Source organism: Balaenoptera acutorostrata, chromosome 11 (genome assembly GCF_949987535.1).
Source record: "Balaenoptera acutorostrata chromosome 11, mBalAcu1.1, whole genome shotgun sequence".
Taxonomy (NCBI): Eukaryota; Metazoa; Chordata; class Mammalia; order Artiodactyla; family Balaenopteridae; genus Balaenoptera; species Balaenoptera acutorostrata.
Window position 1 is genome coordinate 9,688,562 of NC_080074.1, and position 9,938 is coordinate 9,698,499.

Sequence of the window (9,938 nt, forward strand, 5' to 3'; positions counted from 1 at the left end):
GTCCATCCATTCATCCATCCACCCACCCATCCATCCATCTACCCATCCATCTACTCTGCCATCCACCCATCTCCCTACTTCCTCCCCTATTTCTCACTTTTACCATGTCCCAAGCTCTGTACTTGCCTCCTCATTTTATTACCTTCCGAGGAGTGTGGTGCCAGTGAAGAGAACAGAGGTTTAGCACAGAACACAACTAGCCCCATCCCAGCAGCGCTAACCCCACTGCATGGCCTTATAGAGCAGCTGCACAGGTTAGAGACACTAGAGCCAAGCACTTCTCCTGGCACGTGCCTCACCTCGGTCAACGGCAGGGGTGTTATTAACTCTCAGCAAATGGCTGATCATACTCCGCTACAGTGGAGTAAAGATGCAAACAAAGAAAGAATGAGCACAAAATCACACAGGGATAAAAAGTTCAGCTGCAGCCAGCGCGTGCATTTATATTCCAGGCACTGCCCCATTATTCTACTCAATTAACCCCACAATCCTTTCAGGCAGATATTATTGTCCTCCGTTACAGATGAGGAAACAAAGACTCAGCGAGGTTCAGACCTCCCTCCCCACTGCTCCCCAGGGCATAGTTCTTCCACAAATGGCCACGGTCCCCTTGGGGGGATGTTGCAGGGAGGTTCATGGGGACAGACTTGGAATGTAATGTCAGGTCCTTTCCTCAGGGAGCTCTGGGTCTGCGAAGGGACTCAGGTTTGGGATGGGGGAGGGACCACACATTGTCTCCCGTCAAGTCAGACCTGGTTATAAAAGCCTTAGGTCCTTGTGGGTTGTTGATCCATTTTTACCCTGGGGACTTTGGAATCCATTAGCCCCACCCTTCCTCGCTGGTCAGACCACTGGGACGACCACCCGGTCCTGCTGTGATGGTAATGCACCCGCCCCACCCCTGCCAGTCACTGCTGCCGTGGCCTCTGCCCTCAGTCGGGCTCTATCCCTCCCACCCACCCCCACCCCCAGAAATCAGAAGTCAGATCACTGGTAGGACCCCCACCTGGACGCTGAGGGCTTTGAAGGCTGTTGGGCGGCCTCAGCGTCGTGGTTCTTACCCTCTTGGTGAAGGAAGGCACGATGGTATTTTAGAGCGTGCTTGGGAGCAGCGGGTCACCCATGGTTAATTCATACAACTCTGTCTCTACATTACACCTCGGCATTTCAGTTATCCCTGCCTCAGCGAGCGTGGGCCACCCCTGAGTCAGGCTTCAGCGTACCTGCCAACCAATAAGTTAACCCTGGAGACAATTAGAGCCACCCCAGCTGATCAGCCTGACACCCTGAATCCAAAACTGCGGCTTGGTACGTCCGTATTAAGTTCAGCTCAGTCGGTCCATTCACAGATTGTCTCCAGATTTTTGATGATATGTAATAGCAAAGCTTTGCCCAGATTTTGATTTGGGGTTGATATTCAATCCTGCCCCATCCCACTGGCCATCTGGGGACCCCACTGTGATCTGAAGACACTGAGGGATGGTGGGACACAGGGAGCTCATTAACGGGGCCCTGGGCAGGGCCAGCATCATCAGATAGCAAGCAGAGGCTGCTTCAGCCCCCAAGGGGGCTCAGTGAGTATGGGGGTTCGGGGGGTTCAGCATCACCCCACACCCTCCTGCATGGCTTCATGCAAAGGCTGAGCTCACTCTTTCCCAGTCAATGGTCTGACGTCCATGGAGCAGAGCTGGTGAAGCCACGGCATCAGTGAATGATGTAACTTGCCATGCTGCTGGCTCAAATTTTTTTTTTTTTAATTTTTAAAATTTTTATTTATTTTATTTTTGGCTGTGTTGTGTCTTCGTTGCTGCGCGCGGGCTTTTCTCTGCTTGCGGCGAGCGGGGGCTACTCTTCGTTGCGGTGCATGGGCTTCTCACTGTGGTGGCTTCTCTTGTTGCGGAGCACGGGATCTAGGCACGCAGGCTTCAGTAGTTGTGGCACACAGGCTCAGTAGTTGTGGCTTGCGGGCTCTAGAGCACAGGCTCAGTAGCTGTGGCGCACGGGCTTAGTTGCTCCGTGGCATGTGGGATCTTCCCAGATCAGGGCTCGAACCCATGTCCCCTGCATTGGCAGGTGGGTTCTTAACCACTGCGCCACCAGGGAAGCCCCGGCTGGCTCAAATTTTGAGTGTCATTTTTGGTTGTCTCACCCTTATGGCTGCAAGAATTGAGATACTTTCAGTATAGAAGTCCTCGGGTTTTGATCTGGCTCTTGAGCCAAGAATTTAGGATTTAGGAGACCATCTTCTGTTCCTTCAACTGTCCAGCACTGTAGGAAACAGCAGCCCATTCCCACAGTCTATTTCCTCATTCCTCACATTCTCTTCTAAGGCAATGGAGTCTCGGTCCCAAAACCCCTGCTCTCAATAGTCTCTTCGTTCCAGGTGATTCCTGGTGGCGGATTGGAATTCCCATTTCCCTCTGCATGCTGTAGGATTCCAGGTCTGCTCTGAATCTTTAGTGTCTCCAGTCCCAAGCAGTCCAGATAACCAACCTCAGCTTCTCTAAATATCCTCCAACATCCATAGCCTGTAACACCTCCTGGCACCAGTTTCTACATAAGGCAACATTTTTAATTGCGGGCAATAGAAACCAACTCAGGTTAACTTAAGCAGAAAAGGATGTCAGAGAACAGATACTCAAAACGATATTCAAAGAATGTTGGGTGACTCATGAATCATGAGTGAACTGGAGAGTGGAACTTGTGGTATGCAAAAAGGATCAATACTCCCAGACGACCCATGAGGTCAGCCTTCCAAACACCTGCTGAATGCCACAGCCCCTGTGACCTGCACGTCGCACACGCCACACCCAGACCTGGGTACTGCTGTCCTAGGGGCTCAGCAGGGAGGGACTCTGCTTCTTGGGAGCACGAGTTTTGTTTTTAAATCTTGGGTTGGTGCATCTGATGGGTGAGCCTTGAAGGCCTCAGCTATAAGGAGTCTGAGAACGTGGGTGGCTGGTATTTTTAGTTTCTATAGAAGGCTGAGCTCACTCTTTCCCAGTCAATGGTCTGACGTCCATGGAGCAGAGCTGGTGAAGCCACGGCATCAGTGAATGATGTAACTTGCCATGCTGCTGGCTCAAATTTTTTTTTTTTTTAATTTTTAAAATTTTTATTTTTAGTTTCTATAGAGGGGGGTGGTCCATGGGCCTAAGACCCATGGGTTCAGAGAGTGGGTGGGCAAAACACTGAAGCAAATCAAAAGTCAAACGTCTGTCTCATTCTGCACCACACTTCATTCATCTCTTCCAGGCTAGCCCAGGAGGACTCTACCTGCCCAAGTCTCTCTCCCCTCTGATTTATTATCTCTATTTGGCCTTAAACTTGAGGACAGAGAACTACGATTATGTCACTGACTTTTGGATCCCCAGATCCTATCACAGTTGAAGGTACATCACAGGCTCACAGCAGGTACTGCTGGATAATTGGATGAATCTGTCCCACAGCCCAGGGTGGGGTGAGTGAGGCGCTCCCCTCAGGTGCAAAGTTTCAGGGGGACCCAAAATGTAATGATCAAGATAAGCAATATTTCTGGGATTTCCCTGGTGGCGCAGTGGTTAAGACCCTGTGCTCCCAATGCTGGGGGCCAGGGTTTGATCCCTGGTCAGGGAACTAGATCCCACATGCATGCCACAACTAAGGAGCCGGCGAGCCTCAACTAAGGAGCATGCCTGCCGCAACCAAGACCCAGCACAACCAAATAAATAAAATTGAAAAAAAAAAAAAAGATAAGTAATATTTCAACACAAGTTTAAAAAATTTTATTGAAGTATAGTTGATTTACAATGTCGTTAATTTCTGCTGTACAGCAAAGTAATTCAGTTATATATATATGTATACTATTTTTCATATTCTTTTCCATTATGGTTATCACAGGATATTGAATATAGTTCCCTGTGCTATCCAGTAGGACCTTGTTGTTTATCCATCCTAGATATACTAGTTTGCATCTGCTAATCCCAAACTCCCAATCCTTCCCTCCCCCGCGGCAACCACAAGTCTGTTCTCTGTATCTGTGAGTCTGTTTCTGTTTGGTAGATATGCTCATTAACAGAAAAAAAATTTTTAATCAAAATGAATGCAAAAACATATCCACGATGAACCAAATATCAAATTTCAATTAAAGACAGGATCCAGCCCTACACTTGCAGGATGCTTCAACTGCCTCACCTTAATCTTGGCTGAGTCAGATCCTTTATTTAAACTAAATATAAATATTTTTATTTAAAATTTTGTGCCCAAGGTGAGTATTTCACCGGCCTCACCCTAGTCCTAACCCTGCTGTGCTGGCTCCACGTTCACTGCTTTTGCTTCTCCTTTTTGTGGATTTGGTTTCCTATCGTCACTTTCTATTGCGCCAACCATCAGAAACCTCCTCCTGGGTTCCCCACCCCCAGAACATTCTGCCACAGTCCACCTCACTCTCAGCTGGCCCGTGAAGTTTGCAGGGGGCAGAGTGATCAGGTCACTGCTTTGCTCAAAGCCTTCTGTGGTTCCTGTCCCCAAACGAGAGTCACACTAACGCATACGACGTGCAAAGGCCTCTGCCCTGATCAACATTCTGGCCTCTTCCTCCCCAGCTGCTCTGTGCGCAGCCCGCCCTCCTGCCCACAATTTGGGCTTCACCTTCTCCCTTCATCCCTCCTGTGCTGTGCCTTTCCCCACATCTAAACCTCACTGACCATCTTCAAGGTCAACCTCAAATTTGCTGTAAAACTGCCCCCGTAGGAATGTAAAATAGTGCCACTGCTGAGGAAAAGAGTACGGCTGTTGCCCAAAAAATTAAAACAGAATTACTGTGTGACCCACCAGTTCCATTTCTGGATATACACACAAAAGAACTGGAAGCACATTCTCGAAGAGATGTTTGTACCCCATGTTCACAGCAGCACTATTTCACAATAGTCAAAAGGTGGAAGCAACCCAAGTGTCCACTAACGGATGAATGGATAAGTAAAATGTGGTGCATACACTCAGTGGATTATTATGCAGCCACTTTTTTTTTGGCCATGCAGCTTGTGGGATCTTAGCTCCCTAGTCAGGGATCGGACCCATGTCCCCTGAAGTGGAAGCGTGGAGTCCTAACCACTGAACTGCCAGGGAATTCCCATATTCAGCCTTGAAAAGGAAGGAAATTGTGACACATCCTACAACATGGATGAACCTTGAGGACATTCCGCTAAGTGAAATAAGCCAGTCACAAAAACACAAAAACTGTATGATTCCACTTCAATGAGGTCCCTAGAGGAGTCAAAATTCATAGAGACAGAAAGTAGAATGGTGGTTGCCAGGGGCTGGGGAAGGGGGAATGCGGAGTTAGTGTTTGATGGGTATAGAGCTTCAGTTTTACAAGATGAAAATGTTCCGGAGATGGATGGTGGCGATGGTTGCACAACAATCTGAATGTACTTAAAAGCACTGAATTGTACACTTAAAAATGGTTAAGATGGTAACTTGTATGTTACGTGTATTTTACCACAATTTAAAAAACAAAACAAAAACTGAGGGAAAAAAAGACTGTTCCTGTGGCCAGAAGTGAGCTTTCTCTCCGCTGAATCCCTTAATCATTCTACCCAAGACTTCTTTAAAGTAGGAGAGACAGGGTAGCAAGGTCTCTCCATGAGGGCAGGATCTGTGCCGAAGCCACCCATCTGCTCCCCCCGAGGTCTGGCTGGGTGCCTGGCACCAGTAGATGTTGGATGGATGAAGGAACAAGATGGGGGCGATGGGGGGGAGGGTCAGCCTATGCCTCTGGCCAAAGCACAGTGGCTGCAGTGAACTGTGGGCACCATCCCCCAGACATGGGTGCAGTCACCTGTCAGTACCTGGGCACCCAGGTACTCTAACCCTGCACACTCGGAGCCAAGGGAGGGCAGGTGTGTGACGAGGTTGGTGGTGAGTGGGGCCTGACGTGGTCCCATTGGACAGTCTCCTGCCTTCCCGGCATTCGAGTCCCCCCATGCCCGGCAGTCTGGTAGAATAGCTAAGAACACAGGCCAGCTCTGCAGCTCGCTAGCTTTGTCTCTTCATTTGATAAATTGGCATAAAACAGTCCCAGCTTCATAAGGTTGTATGAGGACCAAGTGAGATGTTGTATGTAAACTGCTTGGTGTCATGTCTGGAGGAGCACACCTTGCCCATCGCCTCACCTGCCCAGAGGCCACCCTCCCTTTTCCCGATAGACAGAACTCTGATCTGTTCATGGAGCCGGCAGAAATGCTGTGATCTCAGCACCAGAAGATGAATTGTGATTGGTCGAACCCAATCATGGACATCTGATCCCACTGGATCAGTGATTGGTCTAAGTGTGGTCAGGTGACCCTATTTGGACTACTGAGATGTAAGAGGAAGCGTGTTAAGTATGGAAGGAGGGTGACAGTGGAGGCTCTTCCTCAATAAAAAGACAGAGATTTTGAGGGAGAACGCCCTTCCCTATTCTCCCTTCTTCCTGCTTTGAATGGAGATGTGATGCTTAGAGGATCAGCAGCCATTTTGCAGTAATGAGGTGATGAGGATGATGACAAGGTCAAGGGAAGACTAGGAACTCCAGCCCTGACCTTGTCAGGCTATGGAACAATGCCAGGGTTACTGTTACTACCTCTTGATTTCTTATGACGGAAGAAAATTAAACCTCTGTTTTTCTTCCCTCAGCTGATATGAATTGGATTTTTCTTTCTTTTACTTACAACTGAATTTATTCTTACAGAATACACTGTCACATAGCCCAATATATGTTAGCTTTTATCTAACCTCATATTCTTTTCTATCCTTGGGCAAGATGTACAATTCTCTGAGCGTCTCATTGTGTATAAATTGGAGGTAGAGACACCTGTCACCCCAGGCTCTTGTGAGGATTAAATGAGACACAGGCTGTGAAATTACTCTGTGGACTCTGAAAGCTTAAGCTGGGAAGGAGGGCTGCTGTGGGCCTCTCTCCTGGAGACCACGGCTCCCCTGGGTGAGGAACAAGTTAACTCTAACAAGAGAAAAAGCAGAGCCCGGCCCCAGCCAGTGGGTGGCCTCACCCCTGTTTCTGGGGCAGGAGGTTTGATGACAGAGCATGATGGAGTGGTTAAGCACTCAAGTTCTGGAACTTAGCTGCCTCTGCCCCTCCCTTAGCCTTGTGGTACCCTCTCTGTGCCTCAGTTTCCTCACTGAAAAAGGGGGCTAATGATAATAGTGAATCAAATAAGCTTAATGAATCAAGTGAAAAAGTACATGTGAGTTCAGCCAACATCAGCTGTTTCAGTCAGCAACTGACATGCTAACACCATGTAACAAACTCCAAACTCAGTGGTATAGCGCACTGAGCATGTGCATCTCCCTTACCGGTCTGAGGGACGACTAGACTTGGTTCCAAGCTGCAGGTCGGGTCTAGATTCCCTCCCCCTGTCTCTCGTCCTCTTTGGATCAGTGGCCATCTGGTCTTCCTTGGTGAAAGGCAGGAGTGCAAGAGGATAGCTGTCAAGCACGTTTCAGACTTTTGCTCATGTCCTGTCCACTGACATCCCTTTGGTCAGAGCAAGTCCCGCGGCCAAGCCCACAATCCAGGTGCGGGGAAGCCATGGCACAGGGCAGACATGCAGCCCCGCTGCAGGGCGGTAAGAGCTGAGGCCAGCACTCCAGTCTGGCACGTTCGCTGTGTCATACAGAGCATGGCATGTAGTGGGCACTGGGATAGCAGGAAGCTTCCGGTGACCAGGTGAGGAACTGTAGCAGAGACAAGATTAAGTGAAGACACCATTACCCTGCCCATCCCTGAGGACCTGACACCAACATTAATTTGACTCCACTATGTGCCGAGCCCTCGGTGGACCTCGCTGGCACTGGGGACATGGAGACCAACAAGACAGAGTCCTGCCCTCAAGAAGCTCATGGGCCACTGGGGTAGACAGGCAGGCAAACCAACTCCAGATGAAGAGACAGGGCTGGGATGGTGGGAGGCGGGGAAGCTATGGGCACATCAGGATGGTCTCTAACTTTGCCAAAGGATGGAGGGGGTGGGAGAAACTGGGAGAGAAAAGACGCCTACATTTAGGCTTTAGGGGATGGGGTGAACATTAAGCAAGTGGACAAAGGAAGAGGACATGGACAGCACGCGCAGAGGCACCTAAGAGGGAGAGAAGGAGAAGATGCACATTTAGGAGGTTGCGGAACAGAGTCCTGCATGGCTGGAGGGCCGGGTGTGGGAGGAGACGGGGCTGTGGGCGGGGGGAGATGCCATGACACTCACGGACATGCAAAGTAGGGGCTCAGCGAAGCAGTCCATAGGAAGAGGCAACTTAACTCTTGAAGTGAGCTCTCTCTGCTGGGTGTCACCTCTGCAGGACCCCACAGCTGCCTGCATGTCCTCCATCGTGGCACTCATCTGCATCCTGTATTGTCATAGCTTGTTTGCCCTGGGACCCTAAGGCAGTGACTGAGGATGTCCTGTTCCCCGCACAGGGGAGTTTGGAGCCTGGAGGGAGAAACTGACATGGCCTGGCTTGATTGGGGAGGACCTGATCTGTGGATCAGGACGGCTGGGAATTGAGTGCGGCCAGGGGCAGGAGGTGGGGTGGGCAGGACCATGTCCTAGGGGAGGGGTTGGGGGCAGGCAGGGGAGATGAGGATAGAGGGGTTGGGGGGTCAGATGGGGGTCAGATGGTGGCACCTCTGAGCCGGGTGATGGAGGAGGGGCTGGGGCACCCTGGGTTCTGGGAAGATGTTGAGGTTACATCTGCTCTCCTGGAGAATCAGGCAGCTACTTGGGAGCCTGGCTTGGAGAGGAAGGCAATGACTGCAGGACTTTGGGCAGGGTTGGGCCTGGGGTGGGGCTGCCCAGACATTCATTCAACAAACAAATGTTTAATGAGCACCTACTGTGTGCCAAGCCCTGTGCTGGATGCTGGGACACAGCTGTGAAAGGGAGAAAGATCCTGCCCATGCGGAGCTCATATCCTAGTGGGGGGAGAGGGCAATGGAAGCAGGTGGAAGAAACAGGTACACCACACCAGAGGTCCAAAGGTGAGGAGTGCCGAAGGGCCACCTGACGTGGACCTATTGTGCGCTCCTGTGTGCCGGATACGGGAGAGCTGAGATCTCTGCTGCAGGTACAAAACTGTGTGTGTGCATTTGCACCCCCTTCTCTGTAGGTCTGTGGTCAGTGGTCTGTGTGTCTGTGTGCGTGTGCACAGCTGTCTGTGGGTGTGGCTGTGAGTGGATCCGTGTTTTGCTGGCAGCTCTGTGTATTCGTGAGTGTGTGTGTGTGTGTGTGTGTGTGTGTGTGTGTGTGTGTGTATGCAAGGAGGTAGGCGTGACTCAGACCTTCCCCGGCTGTGGCAGAAGCTGAGATCTGGTAGGGATCTTCTCCCACACGCCTGCTCCCTGGGGGTGGGGGCCCCCATGGTGCCCATGACTTTGTAGGAAGACGGTCTGGGCACAGGCAGAATGTGTTTGCGTTTCCTGGGTGATTGACGATGGGGAGCAGGCTGTCTTCCCGTGACAGATGTAGGAATGTTTCTGCTAATCAAGGCGGAAAGCAGGGGCATGGGGGTTGCCTGAGCACCACCCAACCCCCAGCCTTGCTCCATGGCCACCTGTTTGGGGCCTGGGAAGCAGGTGGGCAACGCGAGGGAGAAGCTCCCAGACCTAGGGCGACTCGGCAGCCCACCCCTGCATCCCCGTTCAGACACCACTGGCCTGCCCCCAGCTCCCCCCAGGGCAGTTGGGAGAATGGGGTTGAGGCTTCAGCCCAGAGGACGATCTGGACTTGGAGGGGGTTTTGAGTGGGGGAGGGGGACATTGGGCCCCAGCAGATGGGGGCGGGGCAGGGAAGGAAAGTGTTCATCTTTCCAAGGTTCCTCTGTGTGAGCCCTCTCCCCCCAGCCCGCCCCTCCCCCATTTCTTTTCTGAGTCGTGGGATAATAGAACCCCAGAACATTACGTGATGGCAG